At 35.5% G+C, this 21,470-nt stretch overlaps 1 protein-coding gene across 1 annotated transcript in view; it reads left to right on the plus strand.

Annotated features, from left to right (window-relative positions):
- gnb1l (guanine nucleotide binding protein (G protein), beta polypeptide 1-like) overlaps positions 1 to 13,850 on the plus strand; it is a 66,654-nt gene extending 52,804 nt beyond the window's left edge. The window contains exon 8 of the transcript XR_007930270.1: positions 13,517 to 13,850. The gene's annotated coding sequence lies outside the window, so the exon portion shown is untranslated. The remainder of the gene's footprint in view (positions 1 to 13,516) is intronic.
- Positions 13,851 to 21,470: the final 7,620 nt, after the last annotated feature.

The following is a 21,470-nucleotide window of genomic DNA, read 5'->3' on the forward strand; positions in this document are numbered from 1 at the left end:
CGGTCGACCTATCAGTGCGTTCAACAAAGGTTCTTCAGTGGTTCTTTGCAACATCTGAGGCTCACTGTATACTGTTTTTGAGCTGCAGGCTGCTATATGGTCCTTTAAAGATTCTGGATGTTACAGTATAGGCTCTTCAGATCGTCATATTGGTTTCTGGATTTAAAATAAATAATATTAATATATATATATTTTTAATTTCAGAAAGTTTAAGAAATTTACACTGAAGCGTCAGACTGTAAACCTCTTTTTTAATTCTATTGGAAGCTTTAGGAATGCATATATAACTAACCCATGGGCTGTTTTCACGCATTTTAAAATCATTTAGTCAAACTTTTCTTCTTTGCTTCAGGGCAATGCCCTTACACACTTGCGATACTTTTATATTTTATTTAATTTTTAATTTATTCAAATTGCCAGTTCATGTCAGGACATTTTGCTTATGAAATAATTTATTTAAAATTTCTCGAGTTCTCAATGGGCAATAACTGTGAGCAAGACATTATGTTGCTGAAATGTTTGCTTTTTTGCTAGTCCATGTCTATGCAGCCAGATAATGACCCAAGTGCACGTGAAACGTAAGCAGTGTATCGCGTGGCTTAGGCACTTGACCCTTCTCTCTGGTATACAATATCTAACTGGTTATCGGCTTATCAAGGTTCATAATTAATGAATAGAAACAAAAGTTATGTTTTGTTGACCTGCAGCGATAGCAACCGGATTGAATCTAATTTACACTCGGGCGATTGAATAACAGGCAAAAGCAGCAGGGCACTAATGAGATAACCTAGTTAACGACACCACTGTTTTCACTTCAGCTTAACACTATTTGTTTTTGGATGTTTATCTTGCGCCTAGCATGCTATCGTTCGTACATAAACAAATGTTATTTTCTTCTATAAGGAATGATTCGAGGTGTGTGGGCGGTTGATTCAAATAAATATTTACAATTAGTGTTTTTATTAGTAACACGTATCCCAATTCTATTCTAAACAGGCCTTTCATTTATATTATATTCTCTTAGCCTATGTTCTTCTGATTATTTAGCTACTACAAATTTGGACCATTTACATGATTTGATTAATTAGTTTTGACATAAAAGGTCTTGAAAATTATTTCTGTAATACTGTTCCATCAGTAGCCTATTTAAGGTGCTTTTGCAGTACAGCATTAAAACAGAAAACGAAATTGTTGCATTGGTGACACATAACTCAATTTGACCTTATTTCTTTTTATTTGTAGGAATGGTTGCAGTGATTGTGAGTTTGTGCAAGATCAAGAGGTAGGCGTGCGTAAAGTATTTCCTTCTTTTATCAGATGTGTCTTTTGATTCCAGATCACTTCATCACTGTCAAGTCGGAAGCGTCCTTTGTAAATACTCAGGTGATAACAGACACAATTCAGAGCTTGATAAAAACTGGACAGACCGTAATGCTGCGCAACGGAAAACAGATCTTAGATTTTACGCAAGGAAAAATGCGTAGTTGTAGGCTATATTCAGATAATAATAGTAAGATAAAAAAAAATTTTTTTTCCCTTTTTGAAAAAACCTGTTGATTTTTTTTTTTTTTTTTTTCACCACAGCATCTGCAAGTACAAGTTTAAGCGAATCAGTCAACAGCGGATTCTGACCTTGGGGCAAAAATGCATTTAGCCTATATTTGTCTTAACCCAATTTGCCTTACAGGGAATTCTGTGCACCCCTTTGTCCTTTTTATCCGTCTCTTTTGGCACCCGTAGTTTTTATTTTTTTTTAAAAAAATTTTTTTTTACAAATTATAATTTAGAAAAAAAGTGTGTTTAAAAATAGACAATATTTACCGTGTAGATTTGTAAGATTGGAAGATTTTATTAGCTATATTTACTTACACATGCAAGCTCCTCTTTTAGCATATATTTTTTCTGAACCTTCCGTTGTATTAAACTGGAGCTTCACAGTTTAATCACAGTGATACAGTAGCATAAGTTATGCTTTGGTGGAATTAGTATACACCATTAATTTGTGGTTTGGATGATGTTTTCAAGGGAGACACACTTCCTGTTTTGTCTCTCAACGGCGCCTTTCAGAATCCACCAGGTGTGTATGAGTATGTGTACGTGTGTGTATGATTTCTTCCTGGATATACCGTATTACATCTAAAGTAGAAGCCATTTATCCTGAAGATACAGGATAATACGAGATAAAAAGACAAGTCTTTAAATTATTCACCTGTTTTATAACAGTTTTCATTACAAACATTGTGAAGCTTGAACAAGTTAGAATTCAAATATGAATACTTGAATGGATCAAAGTTTCGTGACATAGTAAATAATGTTAAGTGTCGTTGTTTTGTTTTGAATCGATTTTGAATCTGTGTTTGACCAAACTTTCTTTTTTGTCTTTTTTTTTTTGCAAGTTCACGTTCAGTCTGCAATAGATATTGTCACGCGTGCAGAGGACATTTACACAGCTTGATAAATTGATTATGTATCCTATGTATTTATTTTTTTATCTAAAAATAATCTTTTTGTATAATGATGGCCGTTATTGTTCTCCATATGCGAATTGAGAGCAAATATTATTTGTGTTAAACTTAATTCCCTGTTTTAATATCAGAGCACCATTTGGAAATGCTCGAATAAAATATTCGATAGTTGGAGTCATATTTTCCACTTGAAAATAACAGTAGCCTAAATGTTTGGAGTAATCAATTACTAGACGTTATTTTAAGCTGAAATAATGAAATTAATGTTGAAATTCACTGCTTACAATTCATTTAGTTCGGATGATCAAATGATCAACGTTTTTAATGAATAAGTATCATTTATTCTGAGATGATTTTTCAGCATTTATTTCACGGCTCTTTGGTTGATAATCTGGACAAAGCGTTTTTATCGTTTAAGAACAAACAACAGCAAACACGTGCTCATTTATGCAAATATACAGAAGATATTAACATTAATTGACTCGAATATAGCCTACTATTAATATGAGGATGTTTTTTAAATGCTGGATGCACCTTTAGGAACATGAGAAAATTAATTTATAAGCCGTATTTTTTCCCCCGACAAGCCTTATAACCTACTTTATTTTCATCCCGCATTTATATTAACAATAGGCTATTTATTAACTGAACAAAAATGCTCAAAACAATTTAAGTTCAAATTTTAGTGGAGAATTTTCACATGGGATTATCGATTTATTTAAAAAAAAAAAAAAAAAAAATCTTGTCATTATTTACGGGAAGCAGTTATTGACTTTAAAAAAAATAAATAAATAAAATGAACTTTTTCGTAACCTAAAATGGTTCCCGTGTATTTATATATGAATTTAAGTTTTTATGTTTTATTTCGGTGTTCATTTAGTAGAAGATTCACTAGTGTTTGTGAATCAACTGGCCTGAAAAAAAAAAAAACTATTTTATATAATATATTGCAATACTTAGCATATTGTTTTCTCGTTATGGTATATTTCTCGAGGTTGTAGCAATATTAATAGTAGTGAGTTTCCTAATCATAGTAAAGAAAACGAGATTTTCTGAAGGATATTGATATTTTTATATTAATATTTATGAAGGGGCATAACTCTTTCAGTGTTTCGTGAACTGTGTGGTCCTGCGCGCGCGGGCTTTGGGTTCGGCTGTGGTAACACGAGATTCGATGCCTCATTAGAAACTTTCCTATGTCAAGACATGTTCTGTATCCTTTCAAAGGTGCGAAGATGATTAACCTGCAGGGAAAGCCACTGCAAACACCTAAACAAAAATAGCCCCCTATAGCCTAATTTGAGTCCCCCGTTTTCATGTTTTACACCGGGATCTGTTTGTGATATTTGCGTCTATCAGCATCCAATGTTCATGAATGAGATCCTTCCACACTGCATGTATCTCACAGTGCCTCCAGGCGTTTTTTAGGTATCTCTCCAATTTTTTACAAAACCCCGGAGAGAGAAAACGGTCAGATGTTAATTAGAACCTGATATCAATTAGCAGATAATAAATCATAGCGTGTCAGAGGAGCGCGCGGCGCTGATTTTCGAGCATTCATGTATGGGGACGGTATATAAAATCCTATCCTATATAAATATTAGCCCAAATCCCCGAATAAGACCCGCAGGAAGTGAGCAGTTGACCGCTGACAGTTGGGTTGCTGAGTAGATGTCCCTTGATTCCCGGACCGGTTTCATGTAGCAAAAATACACCGCAAAAATGCCCCCCCAAAATAGAGTCTGGCTAATTGAAAATGTAATTGTCTTTTTGCTAATACTGCATAAAGTTGGACTGAATGCTGGTGCATGATGAATGAAATCTATTTTAGAGGTATTGTAATTTTGTGATTACATAATAGTGATAAGAGCTATTCCCAGAATTAGTTTCGTAAATGTGAAATATTTTCCATTCCTGCTGATAGGCCTGTGTTTTATAATTATAATAATAGTAATATTAATTACTTGTTGTTAGTGGTAGTCGTACACTTAAAAATAAATGTTCCAAAAGGTGTTTTTCACAGCGACGCCTTAAAGAAGAGCCATTTCTGCTTATCCAAAGAATCTTTCAGTGAACAGTTCTTAAAAGAATCATAATTTTCTTAGTGTGAAGAACATTTTATAATCTAAAGAACCCTTTTTCCAGTATAAAGAACCGTTTGTGCATTGAAAAGGTTCTATGGATGTTAAAGGTTCTTCATGAACCTATATTTTTGGGGTGGTGGTAGTTGTGTTGGTGTAATATATTGTTATTGGTGGTAGCCTACTTTTTTGTTACTAGCAATATTAGTTGTGAAAGTCCTAAACAAAGTTAAGAAGACATCATATTAAAAAAATATTGATATACATTTCGTTGATTTAAAAGGCCGAAAAAGTTTTATGTTCGTATATGTACAATATTTTCTATTCATGGTGATAAACTTAACATTGTTATAACAGTAAAAATTATCACAATCAATTAATAATAATAAGATTATAGTTGTTATTTTAGCTATTTACAAATCGATCAAAATGTCTCAGTGTCTTGCTTGGGGCTATCAGTATGTTTTTAAACAAAATCATCGTGTAAAGTTGTTCACATTGTGGTGTATGTCGTGTCTTTAGCGTTTTGCTAGTTTTGTTCAGCATCCCTGTCATGGGATCTGTCTGTCAGAAACGGGAAATGTGACAATAACGGGGGACATGAACTGGGCATGGTTAAAGAACATTTACTGTAAACACGCTTCCTTTTTGGCTCAAAAATTCATGTTTCCTGTTAAATTGTTCGTTTTTTATTTTTGTCATTTGAGTATAGGGACGTAAAAACACAATGGTCATGGATACAATGAAACAGTTATCCTCATGTGTCCAAACAAATAGTAACCTTGGAGGAGTTTGTCACGCACATTTTACGCATTAGACAAGAGAGAGTTAAAATATCAAGTTGACCCTTGAATTTGGACCTGTAATGGCAGTATAAATGTCCCTTTTAGCATGTATTATTTGTTTACTTTTTATTAATAATCGTTAGATTTCAGGTCATGTATTTATTAATAATTTGTCCACCCAACTTACAGTTTTGCTTAGACTAATATTAAGAAATTTCATAGACCACTGAACTATAGTACTAAATAAACCAGATGGCATTTGATCTATAGCTACTTAATTTATAGAGGAAATTTTAAAAATACAATTTTAGACTAAATTTGCATCACATATTTTAATTATTAATATCATTTTTTCATTATTAAGAGCTCCACATTTTGGTTCTACTGACTTGGGATGAACCCTGCAATGATTTTCTCTTTGTAAAATCTAAATGCAAAATATATGTAATATTTGTGACATCAATGATTAATCCTTCCAACTGTACTTCTCCTTCAGTATGGGAATGTTTGGGAGGATGGTAATGATTTTATAGGTGCCTGTTTTTAATGTTAAATGTGCAGACAATTGACAATTTATGACAGATTTCTTATCCGTTTTTATTTTAAACTTGGCGTGTATTTTTTCCACTGTGTGATAAATGTGGCCATAGTGGTCTTCCGCAGGTTCACGCTGCATATAAATCCAGGCAGTTTTGAAAGGGTCACGAAAACATATTTTGTCGAGCAGATTTCTCACAGAACACAGAGACCATGGAATGTCCCACGAATGAGGTTTTTCAGAAAAATCACCCCCCTCCTTTGTTTTAAAATGGGAAAGCTTTTAGCTTTTGAAAAGTATCCTTTTCCTATCTGAGCAGAGGCGGCAAGCCCATCATCACCTAACCCCTCTCCAGCTCTCCCATTGGCCAGCTGGTAAATAGCTGGCATTCCTGTTACAAAAAACCCATGATATGGACTCAGGGCCGCAGTGATCTTCCAAATTAATTAAGACCCTTTTCTCCATCTCAGAAGGATCTGGTGCAATTGTATCTCTAATTTGTTTTAAGCTCTGAATAAGGAGAATCTCTGTTCGTAATTATCACTAGTTACTATTTAATGTAGAGTCACCATCTTCCTCCAGTTGACCTCAAGTCAGTGTTTATTTTAATATGCGAAGGTCTCATGTTGTTATTCCGGAGAGGTTGCAAGCTCATCTCTTTCTTTCTCTCTTTCTCCCTCCTGCTGCTACTGCTGACCGCTGCTGTCCTCTCTCTATTACCTTCACTCTATTTCTGAGAACTGGAGCCTGTTTTCAGCTGGTCATGCAGAGAATGAATGTGTCCTTGGACTACTGTAAAGACCAACCATGATTGACAGCAGTGAAGGACTCCATGTCTTGCTGTTTTTTAATTTTACTCCCACATTTCTGTCTGTTTTCTTCTGCATTTAATTTCATTGGTGGAGTGTAATTCGATGACACTGCTCCATTATGCACAGGATTAGAGTTTTCGCCATTTTAAGGAGGGTACATAGTGATGATCTTTGCACATGATGGGCACGTATGGCTAACTTGTTCATTTAGAAAGATCCATGCGAGTTAAATTTAGCACAAGATGCTTTAAAATCTCAGAATGGTGAATTCATACCCATCACCCCCAGTCACAATGACCAAATGACTTGGTTGGAAAACCAACTAAAATAAAGTTTGGTCCATAGAGGGAAAAAAATACAGGAAATCGCCATGGCTCTTTCCTGTGCTCCTCATCTCTGCCATCCAGATGAAGAGCAGGAAGTCACATGGGCTTGTGAACAATATGGGGTTTGAGTGAAATGCTAAATTTGGAAGAATTGATAGAGCATTCCCAGATATACACCGTGAAAAGTGATGTGAATAAAAGATTATTTGAGTAAATTTTACAACAAAATACAATCAGTCATTCTACATCAATATGTTACTTGTCAATTCTTTGTAATTATTTGTGAAATTTACTAGCAATTTCTGTGTGAAAATAGTTTCAAAGTAAACCCCACACCAAATTTCATCCATTTGGCAGATGCTTTTATTCAAAGCAACTTGTAGGATAGGTCACCCAAAAATGAAAATCACCCCATGATTTACTCACCCTCAAGCCATCCAAGGTGTATATGACTTTCTTCTTTCAGTCGAACACAATCGGAGATATGTTTAAAAATATCCTGGCTCTTCCAAACTATATAATGGCAGTGAATGGAGGGCCCCATTTTGAACACATGGCTCTAGGGGAATAAAGGCCTTCTAAATCTAAAATAACTTGCATACTAGTTTAGTAACACGTGATGCGATGTATTACGCAGGATGTAGGAGTATCGTAAGTTTAGACGCCTCTCGCTGTGCAACAAACTCAAGCTCCTCTTCTCTTATATCGAAATCTTCCAACATTTCTCTTTAAAATTTCTCGTTTTAGACTTCTAATTCGTGACCGGTGTTTTGTATCCTTTGCACTTCCTTGTTTGTCATTGCGTCATGCGTCAGGTCAGGGATTACTCTTCCGCCGCAAATCGATGTGTACCGTCATCTGCCAGAAGCTAGTTAATATAGTTAATAAAGTTTTAAATATGGATATTTCTTTTACGAAAACCCATTGCTTCAGAAGGCTTTTATTAACCCCTGGAGGTTTGTGGAGTACTTTTACGATGGATGCACTTTTTTTCGCTTCAAAATCGGCCCCCCATTTACTGCCATTATAAAGCTTGGAAGAGCCAGGATATTTTTAAATATACCTCCGGTTGTGTTTGTCTGAAAGAAGATAGTCATATACACCTAGGATGGCTTGAGGGTGAGTAAATCATGAAATAATTTTCATTTTTGGGTGAACTAACCCTTTAAGGTAGCCTATATACATTTTGTCATGTATTCTCAGAGAATTGAACCCATGACCTTGGCATTGCTCACGGCCTGCTCTACTGTTTGAGCTACAGGAATTTGAGATTCTAATCTCAATTAATAAACTCCTAATCAATGCCGTAAGCATAACCACTGCAAATTAAAGTGTTTCCATTTTTGTGTTTTCCAGTGGATGTGCTGACTGTCATAACGTGGTACAGCCTTATGAGAAAGAAAACAGCCAATCAGAAGGCAGGGCAGGTCAGACGATAAAGATTAGAGTTATTCATCATCTTGGCGCTGGTTGCCTCTTTGTTTTGATCTCTTTGTGAAACTGAGAGATGAGGTAGCATGTGGTCCAGTCTGGTAGCTGCGGACGGTGCTGTGCACTAAATATGTATGGAATGTGAAAGTGTGTGTTTTACTCTGTTGGTGTCATTGACAGAAATGCATACATATGCAGGTGGATGTGTCTGAAAATGTGTATATGTGTGCATTTGTGTGTGAAGGCCATGGCATGTTGACGTTTTTCTCACTGGGACCAACACCCCCTCACCAGTTCTGGAAATCCCTGGCACTCCAGGAGAACCAGTGTTAAGGCTGTTTAGGGTGGCCAGAGTGTCATGGAAGAGGTGGAGATTGACTGCTGTGTCTCGCAAAGCACGTACAAGCCACATATTATGTTTGTCACGCACTTCCTCCATTTGCATCCATTAAGGCATGTTTAGTAGGTGACACGAACATTTGAGACTAAGAAAAATAGTACAGCAGATTATGTTTCCTGTTTTTAATGGGTTCATTCTGTTGTGGCAATTACATTTTCTGAATTCCAAAGATCTTCGTCAAAACAGAAAGACAAAGAAAGAAAATATAGAGTAGTAGTAGATACCCTTCTCTGTTTTGACTTCTTTTTTTTTTTACCTCTTCAAAAATGGTAGTTTGTATTATAGTTCATGCCTACAAATAAAATGAGTGAATAACTTTATTACGAAATGCAATAAGCACTAAATTATAAGATATTTTCATCTTTGATCTTTTTACAGTCCTAATTTACGAACTTTGATCTAATGTTGCATAGAGTTGTATCTTTCTTAGATTCTTAGTAGAATCTTTCTTAGAATATAATATATTTTTATTTTTATTACTGTATCCATTATATTTAATGTTTTTATACAAAATATTAGTGTGTATATTGTTATTTTTCTTATTGTTATTATAACAGACAAATTAATGTATATTTCAGTTGAAGCTATTTTAGTCTGCTGAAATAGAGGAAGTATGCTATATATTTGTATACTAAATGGTTGTTTTTTTATGCGATTTTGCATAGTGTTTGACTTATTTGTGTTATTTTTCCTCTGGTGGGGAATATTAATGTAGACAGAGATCTTAAATTGTTTATAATTGTTATATAATATATAATTATAATATAATTGTGTTTTTTATATATATATATATATATATATATATGTACGTGTGTATGTTTGTGTGTATAAATCAGATAAAAATCAATAATTTTGTACATTAATTCTTAAACACACTGCATTCTTGACCATTTTTCATGTATTTAAAGGGATAGTTCACCCAAAAATGAAAATGCTGTCATCATTTACTCACCCTCAAGTTGTTCCAAACCTAGTTTTTTTTTTTTTTTTTTTTTTTGTTACTCTTCTACTATTCTTCCAAATATCTTCCTTTGTGTTCAGCAGAACAAAGAAATTCATACAGGTTTGGAACAACTTGACAACTATCCCTTTAACTTAAAGATTTTGTAAATGTTTAATTTAAGGTCTGTGTTGTGATTTTTTTTTTTTTTTAAAGTAAAAAAAAAAACATTCAAATATATATATATATATATATATATATATATATATATATATATTTCTTTATTTAATTTTTTGTCTCATGCAGCACATTTCAGTATTACAGGTTCTGAATCACCTGCCTCTCAGCACCTTAGAAAATGCAATCACACACCACCCTAAATCCCTTCACTTTAAATGCATCCCTAAAATCCTTCCTCCCATATCCAGGACATCAACACAAAAATGTTGAGATTTTCTCAGGATTTTCTTCTATTTTCACTAGTCAAAAGAATTGTGATTTGTGTGAGCATATTATTTGTTTTTTTGGTCTCCTTTTCTACTCTCAGTCGCACAAAATTCACAACACAGACCTCTTTTTACACCCTCACCCAGATTGAAATATGGAGCGAATCTTGGGCGAGCGGAGAAAAGAAAAACAGACAACAGAGTGAAGCCTCTTGCTGCAGCGTGTTGTAGTAACCTCCCATGTGGTTAAAACGAGAGGAGCGAAAACACAGTAATGAGACGAGGGTAAAAAAAAAAGACAGAGTATGTTTGGGTCCAATTTCTCTCTCCATTCATCTTCACAGCCCTGGGTTTGTGTGGGACTTGGAATCATGGGATATTTGGCACAGCCCATGTGTGATGATATTTACCGAAGCCTGTTTACACCCTTGGACCGCCTCGCAGTGTCGTTGCGCTAAAGACTTTTGCGCTTTATTCTCGAGGTCTTATTTAGAGTTTCTTTTATCTTGAAGTTTAATGTTGACATGATGAAAGTGTTGTTTTTAGTTTATTGAATTGTCAGGGGTTTCTTGACATGGAGTAACATGTCTGTTGGTACTGTGTGTGTGTGTGTGTGTGTGTGTGTGTGTGTGTGTGTGTGTGTGGTTCAGGTATTCCCTATGCTGTGGGGACAAAATGTCCCCACAAGGATGGCAATACTACAAATCTTTGGCCTTGTGGGGATGGGTTTTTTTTGGTCTCCATTCTGAAAACAGCTTATAAATCATACCAAGTTATGTTTTTTGAACACGTAAAAATGAAAAAAGTTTTCTGTGATAGGTAGGTTTAGGGGAAGGGTTAGGGTTAGGGGATAGAATATACACTTTGTGCAGTATAAAAATCATTATGTCTATGGAAAGTCCCCATAAAATATGGAAACCCAATGATGTGTGTGTGTGTGTGTGTGTGTGTGTGTGTGTGTGTGTGTGTGTGTGTTTGCAGTTTTCCAAAAAGCTGCAGCTCCCCTTTGTGGTCCAGCGGTGATCTGCAGTGCAATGGGATGGACATAGACAGATGGAAAGGGAACGGAAACCCTGTTTTATGTCAGCCAATGTAGAGCCAGCAATGATTGTCTATCAAAGATCAAAATAATTGCTTTTGTCATTTTATGTAATTTTTCCATTCAAAAGAATGCTTTTAAGCGCACCGAAATTCTAAATTGTTATATTCTTGTTTTATTTCACATGTAGGGATATTTTTACAATAGATCATTGGATTGCTTCCTGATGTTTCTTGTTTATGCATATGTAAATTTGCAGATGGATGAAGAATTTTTTGATGGGATGCTAAATGCAACATTTACTGCTAAATCTGCCATCCGCATTGAGACAGACTGCGCATTCACATGCACAAATGATACACTCAGTTGTGTGCCTGTGGCACTTTGGTTCAAGTTTGTGTTTGTGGTGCGGTGAGCATCAGAGGAGTCCTGCTTCTCTAATGTTGGATCAGGTGACTCATCTATATTAGGCGTGTTTGGACACACACATGTTTTCGGGTCGCGGGCCTGAGATGGCTCACTCTCTCTCGTGATGGACCACTTCACCTTTCACACACCTGTCGATGCAACCTGGGTGGCAGTGAAGGCGCATTAGTGCAAACACACACTGAGAGTGCACGATTATGCTTTGTTTCTTTCTTTCGATCGTGTAGACAGTTGGACAGATACACACCCTTGTGCAAAAATACATACTGGAAACTTATGCAGAATTGTAAACATGAAGTTCAATGGTAATTTACACTGGAGCAAGAATCAATAAATGAACACACGCACGCACACACACGCACGCACATTCCAGCATCATGGCTCATTGCCCGCTGTGCTTTTGAAGGAGCTGCATGAATGTTTACTGATGCAAATTAGTCTGCAGAGGCAGAGCCTGTAGATTTTCAGTCCGTGTTAATGGAATGTTGAGCGAGGCAGTGGCCTCTGCTGCTTTCTGACTTTTCCTCTCGCGTCTACAGCCCTGCTCGCTGCTGAAAGAGCAGATGGAGATAGAAATGCTGACACGTATCAATACTTTACTTTTTCTTTTGATCAACGAATATGAATCCATTGTTTAATTTTCCCCTATTACATTAAAATCTTAATTTAGAACCTTGAAGATTCTTGTTTAAGTGTCTAAGACTTTTATAAGGGAAAGTGTGTACACTTGTTCAGTATTTGTCTTGTTTTCCAATACAAATCTAAACATTCTTAAATTAAGATACACTGTAAAAAATCAAAAGTTGAGAAAACTTAAAAGTTTAAGGCAACAAACTTCAGCAGATTTTTGAGTTTTCTCAACTTCTTGTATTCAGTTTATACAACAAAAAGTTGAGAGAACTCAAAAATCTCCTACAAAAACAAGTTGAGAAAACTCAAAAGTCTGCTGAAGTTTGTCGCCTTAAACTTTTAAGTTTTCCCTACTTTGGTTTTTTACAGTGTACATTTACTTCAGATGCTAAATGGTTTAAGATATTAAGTTTTCTTTTCTGAAAAAATAATTACAATTAAATGAGTTTTTGCTGAAAACAAGAAAAAAAAAAAAATCTGCCAGTGGAGTAAGAAAAATACCCCCCACCCCCCTTTAAATTAAAGTTAATTACATAAACTCACTTAATTTTAATACATTTTTCATGTATTAATAATATTCTGTATATTAATATTAATAATATTACATAATATTACAACTTAATATCTAAGTAACTTTTCTTACTAAGTGAATGTGTCGTGATTTAAGAATGTTAAGATATTTGTACTGGAAAACAAGACAAAAATACTGAGAAAAAAAACGTATTATTATTTATTATTATTATTATTTATTTATTGCAGTGTATTTTAGGTGCTGCATGTGACTGGTCTTTTCTTTTCTTTTTTTCTTTTCTTTCATGTATTGGTCTTTCTTTCTTTCTGTCTGTCCTTCTTTCTGTTTTTCTTTCTTTCTTTCTTTCTTACTCAATTAATATGATAAAAACAGCATGTATGTTAATACAATAATCAGAAACCTTAAAAAATTTAAATTTAATAATGAATTCAATTTAAATACATAAGAATTAAATTCATTAGAGTTAAAGAATAATGATTTAAAATATTTAAATTGAAAACAATTAACAAATTAAATGAACAAATTACAATAGTTTTAGATTGTGTGTGTGTGTGTGTGTGTGTGTTCGTGTGTATAAATCAGATTTTTGATTAAATAAAATAAATAATTTTGTACATTAATTCTTAAACACATAGCATTCTTGAGCATTTTTCATGTACTTAAAGGGATAGTTCACCCAAAAATGAAAATTCTGTCATCATTTACTCACCCTCATGTTGTTCCAAACCTAGTAGTATTTTTTTTTTCAGTACTACTCTTCAAAATATCTTCAAATTGTATAGCATGTCAAGTCTACTACTAATGTATTATTTGTTATTTTACATGCAAAAAAAAAAAAAAAAAAAAAAAAAAAAAGCGAATAGGTGTTTGCAAGGGGTTGAATTAGGGTGTTTATTTATTTAAATGCAGAAAGTTCTCTGTTAGGGTTAGGATTAGTCTATAGCAATAAGTAACTGTGTGTGTATATATATATATATATATATATAAAAAAATAGAAGTTTATGCAATGTCCCCATTTTGTGTGTGTGTGTGTGTGTGTGTGTGTGTGTGTGTGTGTGTGTGTTTTAATGTATACGAGTTTGGCAGAGAGAGTTGGTAATGATTCTCAGTGGTTGGTACAGTTACTGATACATGGCCTCACTTGACCCCAGAGAGATGAACTGTAGCGATTCACAAAATGAATGTCATGACAGGTTCTGTTTGCACTCTATTTTATATTAAATATGAAGATCTGTATATGTACAAACTGCACTTAAAACCATTCGCTTCAGTGTAATTCAATGGTGAAATCAGTGACCTAAGTTAATCCTCCTGTATGTAAAGAATGTTTATTGCTCGTAAAACACCCAAATTTAGCCCCTATAAATAAGCGTCCAGTGATGAATGGGTCTGTGATAGCTTCAGAAGCCTTGCTGAATCAGGGCTGGATTTTGTGTGGTGGTTTTAAGTGTGTTTATCCTGGCTCTGCACAGCAAGCTCATTATTGCTGATGCAGATGAGCTCCTATGGCTTAAACCAGCAGCGGGTGTTTTCTTTTAGCGGCCGCAGCCACTGCGTGTGTTGGTTTCTCTGCAGAGAGAGGAAGCCAGACCACAGAGGCTGACTGCACGCTGAGGATGCCGACCCCAGGCGGAAGGGGTCAACCCTGGGGAGGAGGCCTCTGTCCAGAGGTTAGGAGGTTTCTGTGGGGAAGAGGACTTGCAGAGGTACCAGCTTGTAATAGAGATGCAAAAACAGTCTGTGAAATAGGAAGGAGAAATGTCATAAAGGAGATCTCCGTTGTTTCTCCTAGACACCAGTGAGATTTAATGGAGAGCAAATTGAAGTCTTCTGCTTTTCTCCTGAGGAAAAAAGTTTCTACTACAGATGTTTTCTCATCTGTAGTATGAGAATATATTTATATAATACTTTTATTATGTAAGTGTATGTGATTTTTAACTGCTATTTTCTTTCTCTTTCTTTTGCCTTCGTTTTCATTCTATTTTTCTGCTTAACAACATCAGGCAAAGGGACTGTTGATGAAAACTTGGGTATGTTTATATTAATATGAATACTGACGATACATACATACAATGTACATGTACAAAAAAATTATGTATATTGTCGGTCAATCAATCAATACACTCTAAAAATGCTGGGTTAAAAACAACCCAAGTTGGGTTGAAAATGAACAAACCCAGTGATTGGGTTGTTTTAACCCAGTGGTTGGGTTAAATGTTTGACCAACGTGCTGGGCAGTTTTATTTAACTCAACTATTGAATAAAAATGACTATATGACTACCTTAAAATGAACCCAAAATATGTTGGAAATTAAAAATCAGACACAATTACTAGAGGCAACAATAATAATAATCAAAAGATGAACATTTATTAAACAATTTAATAAATGTTTGCAGTGTAATTATTATTCATTAAACTTATTAATAAATGTTCACTTATTAAACATTAATATATGTTCATTTCCAATGTACTTTGGGTTCATTTTAAGCAAGCAATACAGTAATTTTTAAACAATAGTTGAGTTAAATAAAACTTCCCAGCAGGTTGGGAAAATAGTTAACCGAACCACTGGGTTAAAACAACCCATTAGTTGGGTTAAAATAACCCAATTGCTGGGTTTGTCCAACCCAGCTTGGGTTGTTTATAACCCAGCATTTTTCCCAGCAACAAGAAAGTACTATCTCAGTTTTACTTTTTTTTCTTCAAAATTTGTTTGTTTACTTAGTGTTGCTTGCTGTTTGTTTGTAATTAATTGTGCGAATTACTAGCAATTTCTAAGTGAAAATGGTTTCTCCACCAAATCCAGTGTATGTCAACATTTGTCTCATTTCTTTCAAAGGAATTTTAGGAGAAACAGCGGAGACAAACTTGATGTTTCGCTAAAAAGCTTCCCCTAGGACTGGCAGAGATCTGGAGGTGTGACCGTCCACCGCCATGCCTAATATGTTTTAATCTGGAACGATGCAAGTTAAACTGGAGCTATTAGCCTTTAATTGCATTTCCTTTTTGATTTATGTTGTGTTTTGCCAGGAGTGGTTTTGGAGTCAAACTTACTGTTGGAAAAACAAACAATGATGTGACTTAATGCATCTGCTGTTTCAAAATGCATGGAATCTTGCTGGCATTCTTTTAATGGTGTATGCGTAGGTGTTCAACATACATGTGTGAGTGTGTGAGAGGGATACGGCAACTCTCTCCCTCCTGGTGGCTGTTTCTAGATGGAGCTCTCAGATCTCCTCAGGGTCTCATCACTCCTCCAGCAGTCAATGAGTCAGTGGGTGGTCCATTCTCTCTCTCTCTTTCCTTCCTCCTGGTACATTTAATGTAACAAACATGAAGCAAATGTAGGCGTCTTTGCCTACACAGCCATTAATGTGCAAGCCAAACACACGCACACACACATGCACTTATGTACACACACATATACAGTGTGTCTGGAACTGGAATGGTGAAACTCTGTGATTATTGTCTACTGACACCTGTGCAGTTTGAGACATTTAAAATTCCTCAGATCAGGTGGTTTGTCTTTCCTCCCACACCCTCTCTCTCTCTCTCTCTCTCTCTCTCTCTCTCTGTCTGTCTGTCTATTTCTCAGCCCTGCAGCTGTACTGGTCTGTGTTGTGAGTTATATTTCTTCTGAAGTTTGTCTGTATAATGGCGGGCGTTCAAAGTGCCAGAAGTGTTTTGGCTGTTGTGTAATAGGGTTCCTGTACTTCTCTTTAACAGCTGTCCATAATGTACAGACACGATCCAAAATTAGTTTTTTGCCACACCTTCCAATGGCAGTTGAATTAAAAACATTCACTGTAACATGTTTTTAATCCTTGTGACAGTGGAATTAAATGTATTATGAATTTTGGTTGCACTTTATATTAGGTGTTGTTAACTATTATGTAGTTACATAAAAAATAAGTTAAACTTATTGTATCCATGTTGCAAAACACCTTTGCTGCTATTGAGGTGGAATACGGGTAAGGTTAGGGACAGGTTTGGTGGTATGGGTGGGTTAAAGTGTAAGGGAAGGGTTAACAATGTAATTATAGATGTAATTATAGAAAGTTTATTTACTGATGTAATTACATGCAGGTATTTTTTAAATATAAGTAAATATAAATGTAAAAACATGTATAAGTGCATTGTAACAAATTAATCATTTAAATCTTAGTACATAGTATTTAAAGACACCTAATATAAAGTGTCTTTATAAAGTGGGCCTGATTTTTTTTTTTTTTTTTTTTTTTTAGATAATAATACGTTTCTTGAGCGCCAAATCAGCATTTTAGAATGATTTCTGAAGGATCATGTGACACTGAAGACTAGAGTAATGATGCTGAAAATTCAACTTTGCCATCACAGGAATAAATTACATTTAAAATATATTAAAATAGAAAACAGATATTTTAAATTATAATAATATTATACAATATTACTGTTTTTTTTTCTGTATTTTGATCATATAAATGCAGCCTTAGTGAACATATGAGAGTTCTTTCAAAAACTTTTAAATGAAAATGTACTGGAATTTTCTCTCTTTTTTTATCCCACATGAAAACTGCTACATTTAATTAGATTTAGCTTATACTTATTTTGCCAGTGGGGTAAGAAAAATAAACCTTATTCAAGATATAATATCTGAAATAAGTAAATTAGTAAATGTATTGTTTTAAAGATGTTTAGATATTTTATAATATCTGGAAATCTTGAATTAAGAAATTATATTTTCAAATGTACCATCCAACTCGCCAAAGCAAATTTTACTTTCATTTGGTGTTTGTTGTGCAGAGACACCCTCATATCAGTGAAACTGAAACCTGTCATGAAATAGTTGGGTACTGTCCTTATTTTTTCCCTTTTCTTCTCTCTCTCTCTCTCTCTCTCTCTCTCTCTGTGTTTTTTTCTTTCTCTCCCTCATGCTGATTTATTTGGTCGACTGTTTTCTCTAGCCCACATGATCCTGGAGTTTGCATGAAGCTTCCTCAACCAGAACCGATGTCATTTAAATCCAGTTAAATGAATGACCTCATAAATTTTCTCCAATAATAAGCGGGACAGCTGAGAGGAATGCCAGGAGGTGAGATGGAGAACCAGCGTCTGGCCACTGTGTTCTGCTTAAAGAATCTGCCATCTCTTCTATCTGTCTGTCTCTCTCCGAGGCTGTTCCCTGAGAATAGGACCTCAGGGAGAGGGTAAGACAGCCCACCCAAGGTCTGGATTCACTGGAGGCTACTAAACCTCTGCCTTCATGTGAGAGAAACAGACGTGTGCTTTTCACGTTTTCCTCAAACGTTCTCCTTCCCTTCTTTATATATGTCCACATTTCATCCTACCTCTATTTCATGTTACTTCTTCCTCCTCACACTATCAGGTGTTGCCTTTGTCTTAGACAGGCTGCTTAACCCAGTTGACCACATCACCCACAATATTTCATTTTCCATATTTACTGTAGCTAGTATTTTCTTAGATTGCAGAGACTCAACAGAATGAAAGTTGCCACTGTTTCATTTCCAAGCTTCTATGATTGATGAATATTGCTTTAGGTTAATGGACAGCAACGTTCTTGAGTTGAAATTAGACAAATAAAGAGGCTATATGTAGAATTCAGAAACACTTGTTATTAGCGACACCCGTGGCCGTTAAGTGAACTTCAGCCAGCAACTTATTGCTCGTGTTCACACGTGACTCGTGCACACGCAACGTACAAGAGCAATATACCCCAATATACACACAGTGAAGATATTTTTCGTCTTTTGCTTAGGAGTAAAAAGAAGTTGTAACCTTTGCAGCGATGCAATTTTAACGAACATCCCGACGCCGTCCGTGCTGCTGAGAACGACGTTTAAATGAGTATGTAAATATGTGCTGCGCGCTTTCCACACAAAAATGACAACGGTGAGAAAGCAGCCGTTAAGAAAACATCTGATCATAATGATGTGGATATGTCTGCGCAAGCTCTGCAATTCACCGGCATCATGTCGACAGATGAGGTAATTAAAATGACACTGTTATTATGATAGTTTGATTATAAAGTACGCCTAGGCTATTTAAGACTGTGGATCTGGCTATGCGAGACTATGGTTTGAATTAATTCCTTTTTTTTTTTGCATGACACATCTACATTACAGTACAGAATAGCTCATTCGACATTATCCTAATTGTATAAGCAGTAGTTTCATGTGAGAGGCTTTTGGGAGCGCGCATAAGCGTCACATGCTTCAAACACGTCTCGAGTCTTTCCCATAAAAATCAGTCTACGGGAAGGGCTCGTTTTTTAAGTTTTGTTGCAAGCTATTCACATATTGGCAATAAAAATGTGATTAATACATTTTATACAACAAAATTCTTACTTATAGCCTCTTTAAACTCTTTAAAAAAGAGAAATTTGGCTGAAATAACACTGACTTATGACTTCCATAGAAACATACTGTGCCGTTGCATAAGGACTTCAGGCCTGACGTTTATTTAGTTAATGTGTGTTCATTTCATGTCAGAATTACCAGCTCTCACTGAATGGCTTTTTACCTCCCAAATACTACTGCTGTGGTCTGAAGGCACTGACAGGTACAAATCTGGTGTTTCAGAAGAACTGGGATGAATCTCTCTCTTGTGAAGAGATGGAGGGCTTTGTCAAGTCAAGTGTTTGCGTATGTGTGTGTTGGGCTGATGTGAGATTTACTAAGGCCTTCACAACTCCCCGGTTGGCAGCTTGGTTGGGTTTTTTGTAGCCACTGCTGCACTGTGGGAAACAGGAAATCTCAATATTATTCCTGCTCACAGCTCAGAGATGCGCTAAAGTGAGAGAGGTCGAGAGAGAGGGAGTGTGTTCACAAACAAGACGGGACCCAAAGTAAAGGGCAGTTTTCAAGACAAGTTGGGTGATGTACTGTAAACATTACAGGCTCTTTAGCAGATATAGGGCATGCTAGTCTACTGTTTTTTTAATGAAAGTAACATGCAGTTTGTTGACTGTGGATAGTATGCAAAGTGAAAATGCTGCATGCTTAGAATACAAGGAAACTCTACAAAATGTGCAAAGCAAACATATTTATTATATGCGCTTATTTGATTGAACTGCTAAAAATTGCAAATAAAAATTTGATTGAACTGCTAAAAAAAGATATTTTTACATAAAATTTGAATATTTGCAAGGTATGTCATGTACCATCCCAAATTATTAGAAATGGGCAGTTTATTTAAAAAATACATTTCACAATGTTTTATTATTGACAAGAAAATTACAAAAAAATCTGCCTTTTTGTATGATGGTGTTCAAAAGCTTTTTTGATATAATTATATAATGATACGAATGGATGATATATTCAATACAATTTGGGCTTTTGGACCCACTGTATGATTCTAGATGTCACTTGCTGAACATAATGCAACATGATATGGTTATGTGACTAGAGTGTAGTATACCACTGTTTTCCACATACTATTTCTTAAAAAATGATAGAAGTATGCAGTATATATTGTGCAATACATGGTAAGCAGATTGTAAGTATTCTGTTCCAAACATAGCCGTTTTCCGCTGCATTAATAGAGATATGCACACATATGCACAAATATGCAGACCCTGCCATCCAACACTGTGAAATCAGAAGGCCATTGAACCTTCGTACCCCAAACTTAGTGTGAAAGGAGGGGGTAAAGAGGGTGCAAGGCTTCCCGGGAAGTGTGCAGACTGAGGTACTGTGTGATTTCAGTGACCCAAATCCCATAACTGCCTTTCCAGGTCTATTTTAAGAGAAAAATGGGTGAGATACTTTTAAATGGGGTGGTTGGGTTAAAAATGAGCTGCCTTCTTCTTTCGTATGGCTAATATGTAGGTGGACTTTTCTTTTTTTCCCCCAGAGGGCTGGGTCTAGTTTGCTGCTGCCCACACCGGTTGAAATGGCCCAAATTAACCGCTACTGATGAGCCGTAAGTTGATGGATATTACCCAGTTTATATGGCCTACAAATGTAAACCAGTAACTCAATATTTAACAGCAGAACCATCATCATTAAACATCAGAATGCATCATGTAACTATAATTCCCTCCTCAGTGTGAAATATCCACTCGTCCATGTGTGTGTATTTGAATGTGTGTGGCTTGTAATCAGTGGAGCACATACATATATCATTTTCATTCTGCTTACCTGTCGTCTCAGTCATGTGTAAGTCGAAAGTAAACAACATTTATCACTGCATGCAAATGACCGACTTCGTATCTTAGTATCAACAAAGAAGGCCATTCAACCAGTCTGGTTTCTGGCCTCAGATGAACTGATACAGGAAATTACAGCCTTGTTCTTCTCCCATGTTTTTCTCGTTAAGCAAACTATAAGCATAAACACTTATGGTAAAGAGTTGGGATTTGTCACAATGGCCAATTAGTGGGGCAAATTTACTCATTTACTTATATGTATGTATTTATGTGTTTATATGTACAGTATATATGCGTATGTATGCATGTTGAGAGCGTGTGTTTAGACAGTTAGCATGGTGAAACACTCCCAAAATTGTTCTGATTTTAAGGGTGTGTTCACACTTGGCATGTTTGGTTCGATTAAAACGAACCCTGGTGTGATTGCTCTGTTAGTGCGGTTCATTTAAATAAGGGTGTGTTCACACTTATC

The sequence above is a fragment of the Ctenopharyngodon idella genome, chromosome 5 (assembly GCF_019924925.1).
Source record: "Ctenopharyngodon idella isolate HZGC_01 chromosome 5, HZGC01, whole genome shotgun sequence".
Classification (NCBI taxonomy): Eukaryota; Metazoa; Chordata; class Actinopteri; order Cypriniformes; family Xenocyprididae; genus Ctenopharyngodon; species Ctenopharyngodon idella.